This window comes from Melozone crissalis, unplaced genomic scaffold (genome assembly GCF_028551555.1).
Source record: "Melozone crissalis strain CALT ecotype California unplaced genomic scaffold, PUWL_Pcris_2 ptg000101l_1, whole genome shotgun sequence".
NCBI lineage: Eukaryota > Metazoa > Chordata > Aves > Passeriformes > Passerellidae > Melozone > Melozone crissalis.
The window spans coordinates 296,729-309,950 of record NW_026535878.1 but is presented as its reverse complement, the minus strand read 5'-3'; the positions used below and the strand labels follow the sequence as shown (position 1 = coordinate 309,950).

General features: G+C 55.5%; 1 protein-coding gene across 1 annotated transcript in view; it reads right to left on the bottom strand.

Annotated features, from left to right (window-relative positions):
* Positions 1-12,811, bottom strand: part of FMOD (fibromodulin) — a 73,537-nt gene extending 60,726 nt beyond the window's left edge. Inside the window, exon 1 of the mRNA XM_054291653.1 lies at positions 12,805-12,811. The gene's annotated coding sequence lies outside the window, so the exon portion shown is untranslated. The remainder of the gene's footprint in view (positions 1-12,804) is intronic.
* Positions 12,812-13,222: the final 411 nt, after the last annotated feature.

Sequence of the window (13,222 nt, the reverse complement as noted above, 5' to 3'; positions counted from 1 at the left end):
AACCCAAGCTCCACCACTCCTCACTGCCATGTGGAGATCCAGGGTGGAATTCCAAGGCTGTGCACCCACTCAGGGTCTCTGGTTGTTCCTCTGCCATCCCCACCTGTGTCCCCTGTCCCTTTCTGGGGACAATCCCTGTGCAGCACCAGGATGAAGCCCTGGATGCTCCCCTGGATTCTGAGGCGCAGCTTTGGGGTGGAAGATGATCCCAAAGACATTCCAAGGTGGATTCCAGGCCCTGGGCAAATCCTGGCCCTGGTTTTGCCCCATTCCCGGCCCAAGGAGAGCAGCCCTGGCTGTCCTGGAGGAAAATCCACCCAAGGAGACACCTCCAGCCAAAGCTCATCCTTGTCCCAACCCAAAAGGGAACCCAGCAGCCAGGGGAAATCCCAAATCCTGCTGGGAGCCCAGCCCTGCTCCAGCTCTCCCTGATTTTGCTGGGAAGTTTTATGGGTGCTCTCTGTTTGTGATTAATCATTTGGGTTTAATTGCTGCTGCTCCAGCTCAGCCAGGGTTTGATTGTTTGGTTCCTCTTGGCTGCTTCCCCCAGGATGGAGGAGCCCGGACCAGGAGGGGCAGTTTGGGATCAGGATCCCGATGGATCAGCATCCCAACAGAGCCCTGGGTGTTCCCTGGTCCCACAAGCAGACTGGGGCTGGCAAATGGGATTTTGTGCTCAGGGTTTGGTTCCAGCTGGGAGCCAGCAGAGCCACCAAGCCCTGCTCAGCGTCCCCACCTGCTCTGAACTCTGCCCCAGGGAGGGCACGGCACGGGCTCAGCCACTCCACCGAATTCCCAATCCCAAATTCCTGCCCCAAAGCCATCCCAGGACCCTGCTGGATGAGCTGGTGGCTGGGCTGGGGGTGACCCCAAAACCAGTCTGTCCCCACTGAGACCCCAAAATCCAGCCTGTCCCTGCTGCCACCCCAAAATCCAGCCTGTCTCCACTGCCACCTTAAATCCAGCCTGTCCCCATTGTCACCCCAAAATCCAACCTGTCCCCACTGTCACCCCAAACCAGCCTGTCCTCACTGTCACCTCCAAAACCAGCCTGATTCCACTGCCACCCCAAATCCAGACTGTCCCCATGGTCACCCCAAAATCCAGCCTGTCTCCACTGCCACCTTAAATCCAGCCTGTCCCCATTGTCACCCCAAAACTCAGCCTATCCTTACTGCCAGCCCAAAATCCAGCCTGTCCCTGCTGCCACCCCAAAATCCATCCTGTCCCCATTGCCACCCTAAATTCAGCCTATCCCTGCTCTCACCCCAAAAACCAGCCTGTCGCCACTGAGACCCCAAAACCAGTCTATCCTTACTGCCACCCTAGATCCAGCCTGTCCCCATGGCCACCCCAAACCCACAGCACGGGCCCGGGCTCCAGGGCAGCCCAGCCTCACCCTCGGCTGCCAGGCGGGCAGAGGGGACAGCGCGGTGACCCGGGGCCACCAGCAGAGACAGCAGCGGTGGCACCGGGGGACAGGAAAGGCCGCCCTACTTAGCAGGGTTTATATAAGGAGCCATCTCCGAGCAGGATGGGGAAACAGACGGGAACGGGAAAAGCTGCTGGGAGCAGGGGAATCCCTGCAGGAGGGTGAGGCGACACCCGCGGTGTCACCCGCGAGGGGCGCAGCCACCCCCTGCTTTGTCCCAGCTCCCACCCCCCCTTATCGCTAATTAACGCTCATTCATGAATTCATGGCCTCTCACATCCTGTCCCCAGCGCGTCCTTCCCGCTTTTGGGGTGGGGACTGGAGCCATCCCAAATGCCGTGGGGTGGCTTTGGGGACATCCCCAAAATCCGGGAGCCTTTCCCCGCTGGCCGCGGGGCTGGAAAAGAGCCGGGAGAGCGGCACCTCGGCCAGCAGGTCCGCTCCCCTTATGGAAAGGCATTTGGGATGTGTTTATTCCTGTCGGAGCCCTTGGCCCGTGGCGGGGAGCGGGATTAATCCGGGAGGAGCTGCCAAATTCCCCAGAGAGGCACGAGGGGCTGGAAGTGGGGGAGAACTGGGGGGTCCTGTTGGAGCAGGGGGGTGATGGATGCGTGCTCCCCATTCTCTCAGCGATCCCAGGAGGAGCAACCAAAGGGGGAAATGGAAGTGGAGGAAAGGGGAGAGAAATCCGCGGAATCACTTTGGGCTCCGGAGCGGAGTTTTGGGACAGATTCTGTCCCAGCTTTGCTGCTCCTCGCTCAGGGCCGGGCGAGATCCGCAGCTCCAGGGAGGCAGGGACTGGGAGAGGATGCCCTTAAAGCCGCAATCCCAGCGAGATCTCCTGCAGGGACACGCGGGTGACACCCTGGAACCCTGCCCCGGGAGCTGCTCCGTGTCACCCCGAGGCGCTGGTGACAAAGCCCGTTAATGTCGCCGTGGCCCCGGGGCTGGCGGTGGCTCGCTGAGCTTGTTAATTATCCCCAATTCGTGATTATCATCCATCACCAATACGATGACAATTATCATAGTCACAATTATCATAGTCACAATTATCATCGGGAATAGGTGACAATTATCATTATCATCGTCTCTTCAGGGACGTTGGCATCTTCTGCCCGTGCTGCCGCCCTGGCACCTCCACATCCATCACCGCCCTCTCCAGCTGTGCCCGTTATCCACGGATTCCTTCGCATTTATCCCTCATCCACCTGCCCAGGTGCTGCCTCAGGGCTCGAGGGGATCTTTAGGGGATTTCTGTGTCTCCAGGGTTATCCTCATCCTCCTCAGGCGGGCAGGAACTGTGAAAATTGGGAACCTTGGGAGGATTCCGCGATGGCCTGCAGAGCCCTGAGGGTATTTTCTGATCCCCCAACCCGGCTGGAAAACCTGAATATTACAAAGAAAACGCATTTTTATGAGGATGGCGCTGCCTCACACAGAATTCCGTCCCCTCGAGGAGCGGGGCGCTGTCACCGAGCCCACGCCGGGCTCCGAGCGCGCAGCCTGGAGCGGGACCAGTCCCCGGGAGAGCCGGGACCGGTCTGGCCGAGCCCAGCGTGAGTCACGGCGGCCTCGCCGCCACCCAGCCATAAACATCCCGGCTTAGGAGCCGCGTCCCAGTTTCTCGGCGCTGTTTGCATTGATCTGCCTTCCAGGGCTCTGCTTTGCTCCAGTTTTTAATGTAATTTCACCAGCCATTAGCCCAGAACGCAGCTCGGCTCCCTCCCTCACTTCACAGCGGTGTTTTTGCCTAACTTTTCCCTATTTTTTTTTTCCCGCTTTTTCTCCTCTAAATATCTAGATTTGAGATCTCCTTGGTAGCAAAATCCTCAGGGGTTTTTGGGACCCTCGCCACGACCCGGCAAAAGCGGCGGGAGCCCAGGGTTTGTGCCTCCCCAAACCAGCCCAATTATGGTCAAAATGCTGCAAAAACAGCCCCGAGAGCCTCCTTGACCTTCTGGAAGCTGCTCCGAACCCCCGGGAATGACCCCGAACCTCACCCCGATGATTTCAGCCGTGATTTCCTGGGGGGTCTGGCAGTGTGTGGGGTGTTATTTTTATTTCTTTTTTTTCCACTCTGAGGGAAAATGAGAATGCTGAGGCACAGAAAGACTCTCACTTCCCTAAATCCTAATTATAGCACCCAGAGCTTTCGGGCTCAGCGGGTGCCCCGAGCCTCGTGCAGCCTGCGGGGGTGGGAAACTGAGGCACGGGAGTGCTGAGATGGATTTAAGGAGGTTTGGGAAAAGGTTGAGCTCCTCCTGAGTTTGCTGTGAGGGCGGTGACACAGGATGGGGAATTTCCCTGTCCTTAGCCAGGTTTGCACAAGGAAAAATAATGGGGAAAATGGGATTCTGGTGCCTGCAAAGGAATCAGAGCCGCCGGTTCCAGCTCCATCCGCGGCTCCCTCGGGGCTCGGTGACAACGAGCGGGCAGGCGGGGACACGGGGCCGGGGCGAGCGGGGACACCGGAGCTGTGGCACGCCAAGCGACAGCCCCTGGGGCTGCCAGCGCCCACGAGCAGCGGCTCCGCAGCACCGCCAGAACCGGGGAAAAAATAAAATAATGCCCAAATCCCGTTTGTCCCAAAGCCAAGTTTCCGCTGGAAGCCACCAGCTGTCCCCCGGCCAGGTACAGCGACTCTGCCCTCATTAGTTACCGCCTGATTAATTACCCTGCTGCCTCGTGCCCCAAACAGATCTGGGTATCCAGGCGCTAACGAACGACTCCAGCAATTAATTGCGGGGATGAGTCCACTCCTAATTAGGAGCAGATTTAGGGATGAGCGCTGCGAGGGCTCTGGTTGTGCCTCCGCTCGAGCGCGGGCTGAGGATTCCAACCTGGGGCTTTTAATGAGTGATTGAGGAGTTGATTAAGCCCGAGCTCGGGGAATCGGGCTGGATCCAGCCGGGATCCAGCCCTGCTGGGAGCGGTTTTGCTGCCGGGAAAGGTGGTGTGAATGTGGCCGGGTGTTCAGCTCTGCGAGGCTCTCCATGGCTGGGAAGCTTTTTACAGCTACTTCCAGGTTCCCAAAATATGCTCAAATATCGGAATTTTCCACTGTGTTATCAGAGTGTCACCTGGAGGGGGGACAGGGCATCCTTTGGGATGTTCGGGTGCCCCAGGCTGGGCTCTGCCTGTCCCCTTGGGCAGCAGCTTCACCTTTGCGGCTCCTAACAAATCCCAAAGAAAAGGGGGATGCTGCTCCAGCTTTCCCTAAGCAATCCCAAAGAAAAGGGGATTCTGTTCCTGGCTGTTCCTGAGAAATCCCAAAGAAAAGGGAATGCTGCTCCTGGCTGTCTCTGAGATATCTCAAAGAAAAGGGGGATGCTGTTCCAACTTTCCCTGAGAAATCCCAAAGAAAAGGGGATGCTGTTCCTGGTTGTCCCTGCGAAATCTCAAAGAAAAGGGGATGCTGTTCCAGCTTTCCCTAAGCCATCCCACAGAAAGGGGGGATGCTGTTCCAGCTTTCCTTGAGAAACCCCCCAAAAAAGGGGGATGCTACTCCTGGCTGTCCCTGACACAGAAAAGGGGATGCTGTTCCAGCTTTCCCAAAGCAATCCCAAGGAAAAGGGGATGCTGCATCCGTGTCCCCTCCCTGTCCCTGGCCAGGCTGGGCCCAGTCCCCAGTCATGGTGGGCTCCATTTAGGGCTGCTCCCCCTTTGTGGGGATTCCCAATGGAGCTGGGAATGGGAATTTTCCCCTTTTCCCTGCGGATCTCCCCTGCTTGGAGCAGAGCCGGGTGAGCCCCGCGCTCTGCCAGTGCCAGAGGTGATGCTGTGTCCTCCAAGGGTCACTCAGGGCTGGGGGGGCAGCTGGAAATTAAAAAAAAACCAACACCCGAACAGGCTGGAGAAGAAAAGGCCAGAGAGCAGCTGAGTTTCCATCAGCGCTGGGTCACTGGAAAATCTGAGTGGGGAGCGAGAGGGAAGGAGCGAACTTCTGCTTCCTGAGGGAGGGAGGCAGGGAGGCGCCACCGCGGGCTGGGAGCGCTGCCGCAGCTCCGGCCCTTCCCCGGCTCCCATTCCTGGAAAACCCGCTGGAATGGGGAGCCCGGTGTGCTCCGTGCCTGGCCCGCGGGGCTGCTGCTGCTCCGCTGAGAACGGGGCACAAAAAACAGCTGGGGTGTCCTCAGGATGAACAGGGGTATGTCCTCAGGATGGACAATGATCTGCCCACAGGGTGGACAGTGGTGTAGCCTGCAGGATGGACACAGGTGTGTCTGAAGGATGGACACAGGTATGTCCTCAGGATGGACAGTGGTGTGTCCACAGGATGGACAATGATCTGCCCACAGGATGGACAGTGGTGTGTCTGACGGATGGACAGTGGTGTGTCCACAGGATGGACAGTGATCTGTCCTCAGGATGGACAGGGGTGTGTGTGCTGGATGGACACTGATGTGTCTGCAGGATGGACACTGATCTGCCCACAGGATGGACACTGATGTGCTCACAGGATGGACAGTGATGACACTGATGTGCCCACAAACTGGACACTGCTCTGTCCGCAGGCTGGACACTGATGACGCTGATGTGCCCACAGGCTGGACACTGATGTGCCCACAAAGTGGTCATTGATGACACTGATGTGCCCACAAACTGGACACTGATGACACTGATGTACCCAAAAACTGGACACAGATCTGCCCACAGGATGGACACTGATGTGCTCACAGGATGGACAATGGTGACACTGATGTGCCTGCAAACTGGACACTGCTCTGTCTGCAAGCTGGACACTAATGTGCCCACAAACTGGGCACTGATGAGCCCACAAACTGGGCACTAATGACACTGATGAGCCCACAAACTGGGCACTAATGACACTGATGTGCCCACAAACTGGATGCTGATGTGCCCACAAAGTGGACATTGATGACACTGATGTTCCCACAAGCTGGACACTGCTCTGTCCCCAGGCTGGACATTGGTGACACTGATGTCCCCACAAGCTGGACACTGCTCTGTCCCCAGGCTGGACACTGATGTGCCCGCAGGCCGGACACTGCTCTGCCAGGCTGCAGCTGCTCGGTCCCCTCCAGGATCTGGGTTGGAAAGCCTCGATCCCAATCCCAGCTCAGCACAGGCTGGGATTTCAGGGAGAATGGGAGGAAGGATGTTCATCACAAGGAGACGGGGACAAAGGATGGCTAGAGAGGGTGTGTGGCAGGGCTGGAGGGTTCAATCCCTCCTGGATGGCTCAGGTTTGGCTCTGGGGCACACCTGGACTCAGGTTTGGCTCTAGAGCACACCTGGACTCAGGTTTGGCTTTGGGAGCACACCTGGACTCAGGTTTGGCTTTGGGAGCACACCTGGACAGGGGTTTGCCTCTGGAGCACACCTGGACTCAGGTTTGGCTTTGGGAGCACACCTGGACTCAGGTTTGGATCTGGAGCACACCTGGACTCAGGTTTGGCTCTGGGGCACACCTGGACAGGGGTTTGGCTCTGGGAGCACACCTGGACTCAGGTTTGGATCCGGAACACACCTTGACTCAAGTTTGCATCCCTACCTCCAACACCTAGCCCAGATCTTTGCCCCAACCCTCATCACCCCAATCCTGCAGAGATCCTCCATCCCTCATCCCCTGGGCTGCACCATCCCCTTCGCGAGCTTTGGGGACGGATTCTCCCTCCCCTCCTGCCCTTCCTTGGTTGTTTTATTTTCTTCCCTGATCTCAGCCTCATCCATCGCCATCCTTTATGGATGAGATGTGTCATTCCTGACCCGGGTTCACCGCGAGCTGCCAGGGACGCTGCCAGCCCAGCCCGTGGCCCTCGTTAGTTTGATTGCTCCTCGGGAACCGGGACGCGCCAAGCCCGGGGGCTCCCGGTGCTCCATCACCGCCTGTCACATCCCGTGCGGAGCGGAGCGGGGCTTGGAGGGGGAAAACACACAAAAAAAAAAAGGGAGAAAACAGCTCAAATGAAGGGCAGGTTCGCACGTCAGAGCCGGGAGCTGGCATCGGCTGTCGCGGCAGTCAGCGGGGACAGGAGATGCTGGCGTCACCGCTGATGTGCGACACAGGGAGGGAGGGAGGGAGGGACATCTGTGCCAGAGCCGCAGCGCGGACCCTCCCGCCGGTGATTCCTGCAGCCCCGACGTGATCCAGGAGTCCCAGAGAGGCTGGAGAGTCCCTCCAGGATCCTGGAGTCCGAGCTGTGTCCTGTCCCCGCCTTGTCACCCGGAGTGTCACATCCGCGCCTTGGGCACCTCCAGGGATGGGGACTCCAAAGCTCCCCGGGCAGTTCCAATCCTGCCTTTTCCAGGGAAAATTCCTGCTGGTGACCAAGCTGAGCCTCCCCTCTGTGAGGGCAGTGTCCCACCCACAGGTGGCTGGGATGTCCTTGTCACCTTCCCAAGCAGAGCAGGGATCTGCTTTTCCAAGCCTGGATTTCCTGGGTGCCAAAAACTCCGTGTCCACAGGGGAAACCCTGCAGGGAAAAATCCTGCAGGTAAAATCCTGCAGGTAAAAATCCCGCAGGGAAAATCCTGCAGGGAAAGATCCTGCAGGGAAAATCCTGCAGGTAAAAATCCCGCAGGGAAAATCCTGCAGGGAAAGATCCTGCAGGGAAAATCCTGCAGGTAAAAATCCCGCAGGGAAAATCCTGCAGGGAAAGATCCTGCAGGGAAAATCCTGCAGGTAAAAATCCCGCAGGGAAAATCCTGCAGGGAAAGATCCTGCAGGGAAAATCCTGCAGGTAAAAATCCATCAGGGGAAATCCTGCAGGGGAAAATCCTGAGGGAAAAATCCCTCAGGGGAAATCCTGCAGGGAAAATCCCGCAGGGAAAAATCCCTCAGGGGAAATCCTGCAGGGAAAAATCTTGCAGGTAAAAATCCCTCAGGGAAAATCCCACAGGGAAAATCCTGCAGGAAAATCCCACCCTCAGTGTGACAGTGGCTGTGTCCCAAATCTCCAGCTCTGTCAGGTGTCCCATGCCATGGCTGTTCCCAGTGAATTCCCATCCCTTTTCCCACCATGTCCGAGCCCTGCTGCTGCCTCTCCTTCCTCCTGCTGCTGTGAGCTCCCTCTCCTCTCCCTCTCTCCCTGCCGTGACTCATTTCTCTCTGGCCAAGAGAAATTCTTGGATTTTTAAAGAAGTCCTGGGAGGGTTTCCATACCTGCAGAGGCTCCCAGCAGGTGCCACGGAGCTTTTCCAGGCTGGATAAAGGAGGGATGGATGGATGGATGGATGGATGGATGGATGGATGGATGGATGGATGGATGGATGGACACAGGGATGGATGGACACAGGGATGGATGGATGGATGGATGGATGGATGGATGGATGGATGGATGGATGGATGGACACAGGGATGGATGGATGGATGGATGGATGGATGGATGGATGGATGGATGGATGGATGGATGGACACAGGGATGGATGGATGGATGGATGGATGGATGGATGGATGGATGGATGGATGGACACAGGGATGGATGGATGGATGGATGGATGGATGGATGGATGGATGGATGGATGGATGGACACAGGGATGGATGGATGGATGGATGGATGGATGGATGGATGGATGGATGGATGGACACAGGGATGGATGGATGGATGGATGGATGGATGGATGGATGGATGGATGGATGGATGGACACAGGGATGGATGGATGGATGGATGGATGGATGGATGGATGGATGGATGGATGGATGGATGGACACAGGGATGGATGGACACAGGGATGGATGGATGGATGGATGGATGGATGGATGGATGGATGGATGGACACAGGGATGGATGGATGGATGGATGGATGGATGGATGGATGGATGGAGGCAAGAAGGGAAGGATGGATGGGGATCAAGGAGATCTCAGCATCCAGGACCCGGCAGATGGAGCCAGGTTCGGAGCTAAGGGAAAATCCTGCAGGGCAAAATCCTGCAGGGAAAAATCCCACTCCCTGGGATCCCATAACTCCGAGATGGGAATTCAGGGGTGTCTGAGTGGCCCCAAATCCCAGCTCACCCCAGCGTGGCTTTCCCAGCCCTTATCCACCAGCTTTTCCCGGTCAATATTTACACTTTGCATTTCCAAGGAATTCCCGGTGCCTCCTCCGCGCCAGGCACGCTGCCAAGGGCAGGGATGGCATCACCAGCGGGGTCACACCTGCACCTCCCAGAGCAAACTCCAAACTTTCCCTGGCACCAGGGGCCCCTCGGCACCCGTGGGTGCGGCCACGTGCTCCTGGAGCAAAGTTTCTCCTCCGTTTTTGTGATTAATTCCTTCCTCCCACCACAGCCACCCGCAATCCCATCTATATCCATGGCTCCCCACTCCTCCTCAGCTGTAAAATATTTATAAATCCCTACATTAGGGCTCTTTTTATTTTTTTTTTCCTGCATTTTTTTTTTTCCTCTTTTCTCCCCTGCCGGGCTCCCCGGCTCTGCCGAGCTTCAGGAATTGCTTCATTTCCATAAATCTCGGGGAAGCTGTGAGGAATAATTTCGGGTTTTTTTTGCTCGGGGAATGCGCTGCTTTTTTAATTGCACTCATCTGCAGCTCCTTAGCAATGCATTATTGATGGTTATTATTCCAATAAAGGAGCCGTTCTTGGTTTGTTGCACTTGGAAATGTGTCTGGTTTTCCTTATTCCTTCTTTCTTCCTCTTCTGGGAAGAGGTCACCTTTGCATCCAAGATTTTTCCACTCATTTTCACCCCTTTTTTTAGTATTTCTCTCCTCTTTTGGGTATTTCATCCCTTTTTTTTTTTTAGTATTTCAGTATTTCTCTCCTCTTTTGGGTATTTCACCTCTCTTTTGGGTATTTAATCCTTTTTTGGGTAGTTCACCCCTCTTTTGGATATGTCACCCCTTTTTTGGTTTTGGTATTTCACCCCTCTTTTGGTTATTTCATCCATTTTTTGGTATTTCACCCTTCTTTTGGGTATTTCACCTCCTCTTTTGGATATTTCATCCCATTTTTTTTAGTATTTCTCTCCTCTTTTGGGTATTTCATCCCTTTTTTTTAGTATTTCACTCCTCTTTTGGGTATTTCACCTCTCTTTTGGGTATTTCATCCCTTTTTTGGGTATTTCACCTCTCTTTTGGATATTTCACCCCTTGGTTTTTGGTATTTCACCCCTTTTTTTGATATTTCACCCCTTTTTTGTTATTTCACCCCTCTTTGGGCTATTTCATCCTTTTTTTTAATTTTTTTTTTGTATTTCACCCTCTTTTTGGGTATTTCACCCCCTTTTTTGGGGTATTTCCCCTATCTCTTGGATGTCACCACAGCTTTGCCCTGTGGCATCAACCCCAGCGATGTCCCCTCATCGTCACCCAGTGTCCCCAAGCACCTGAAGGTGGGGTTAGGAGGCAAATCGACCTTTCTGGAAGCAGGAATCTGGAGGATCCTGAAGGATTGGAATATCTGGAAGCTCCCGGTGGCTTTGCTGGAGCTCCACCTGTGCCACAGGGTCTGCCCCGCTGCTTCGGCCTCCAAATTTTGGATTCTGGGAATCTCTTGGGGTTTTGAAAAAGCTGCTCCCAACCCCAAAACTTTGTGAAGGCGACAAAATGGGGATCACCCTGTGGCATGCCAGGATTCACCTCCGCGCTCTGTGGCATCCAGGCGGGACCAAGAGCATCTCCAGCTCTTCCAGCGCCTTCTCCCTGCATCCCTGGAGGGAAGAGCGGTCCCGAAGCGGGGCTGGGGAGCTCCTCCACATCCCCGGCTCTTGGGGCTTTGAAAAAGCTGCTCCCAACCCCGAAACTTTGTGAAGGTGACAAAATTGACCCTGCTGGGATCACTCTGTGGCATGCCACGATTCAACTCCACGCTCTGTGGCGGGACCAAGAGCATCTCCAGCTCTTCCAGCACCTTCTCCCCGCATCCGCAGAGGGAAGAGCGGTCCCGAAGCGGGGCTGGGGAGCTCCCCCGCCTCCCCGGCTCTTGGGGCTTTGAAAAAGCTGCTCCCAACCCCGAAACTTTGTGAAGGTGACAAAATTGACCCTGCTGGGGTCACCCCTGCCCAGGATTTCACCTCCACGCTCTGTGGCGGGACCAAGAGCGTCTCCAGCTCTTCCAGCACCTTCTCCCCGCATCCCCGGAGGGAAGAGCGGTCCCGAAGCGGGGCTGGGGAGCTCCCCCGCCTCCCCGGCTCGGGGCTGACAGCTCGGCAGTGACGGGCAGAGCGATTTTGTGCCTCTCCCTCGCTGTCACTCGGCTCCCCGCTCCCTTTCAGCACCGCCCACCGCGCTGTCACCGCCGGCTGCGGGGACTTTCCTCGGGCCCACCAAGGTCCCCGAGCTGTTACCGCGCCGCGAACACCGAGCACGAGGCTCCTCCTTGATGTGAGGAATGAAACGAGGTCGGGACCGGAGGGATAAAATGTTCATTTGGGGATCTCGGGGGTTTTCCCTGGAGTTGTTTCCCTGGGGAAATCCATGGAAAAGCACGGATCCGTCATCCCGGATTTCCCCTCATCCCACCCAGAGGTTCCTCCTGAGCTGTCACAAATTTTGGGGGTTTAATAAAAATTTAAATCCTGCCGTGATTCCAACTGGGAACTGTGCAGGGATGGGGAAGGGAAAGGCTCCGAGGCACTCTGGTGATGAATCCTGTAGGTGAGCAAACAATTTCATCTCCTAATTACAGTCATAAAGCAAAAATCCCTCCCGATCCCCAAATTCCTCCTCTGGCGTTTTGCCTTCTCCTTTCAAGGCCCTTTTCCCTGATGAAGGAGCTGCTTAATTAGGAATTAACGGGGCTGTTGGAGTAATTGGGAGCAGGAATGGGCTAGGAGAGGTTCATTAGTGCGGTGATGGGTAATTAGCAGTTCCGTGGCTGCGGGAATTTTTTTTTTTGGGGGGGAGGTCTCCAAAGGCCTTGGGGTGAGGAAAAAGCCAGAGCAGAGCAGGGAATTGCTGTGGATGCCATGGGACGGGGATGGGACTTTTCCATTGGCATCCCAAACTCCAGGCAAGAACCCAAGCCTTGAACAGACACCTCCGGGTGCTGCAGCTCAGGGAGGAGCAGGGAGAGGGAAAAGAGGGAGAAAAAGCAGGAAAAGAGGGAGAAAAAGCAGGAAAAGAGGGCGAAAAAGCAGGAAAAATCCCTTCAATCCCCTTTCCAGCAGGGATGGGATGGGACCTTTTCCATTGGCATCCCAAACTCCAGGCAAGAATCCAAGCCTTGAACAGGCACCTCTGGGTGCTGCAGCTCAGGGAGGAGCAGGGAGAGGGAAAAGAGGGAGAAAAAGCAGGAAAAGAGGGAGAAAAAGCAGGAAAAGTCCTTTAAATCCCCTTTGCAGCAGCTGTGGGAGCATCTCCAGCTCCGTGGTCCCTGCAGTGCCCCCAGGACCCCGCGGCATTCCCGGCAGAGCCTCTCCAGGGTTTATTTATCCCCGAGCAGTGACAGCGCTGCCGCTCCTCTCCCTATATTTAGCCCTTGAATGGAGAGAGATTTCACAGACGCCTGACTCTGCCTTGTGCTCCAAAGTCACTCAGTGTTTCCATGAGAAACCCGGGGGGGTCCAATCCGGAGCTCGGTGACAAAATCCTTCCCAAAATCCTTCCCAAAAATCTTTCCCAAAATCCTCCCCAAAATCTTTCCCAAAATCCTTCCCAAAATCCTCCCCAAAATCTTTCCCTAAAATCCTTCCCAAAAATCCTTCCCCAAAAATCCTTTCCCAAAATCCTTCCCAAAATCCTTCCCCAAAAATCCTTTCCCAAAATCCTTCCCAAAATCTTTCCCAAAATCTTTCCCATAATCTTTCCCCAAAATCTTTCCCCAAAATCCTTCCCAAAAATCCTTCCCCAAATTCTTCCCCAAAT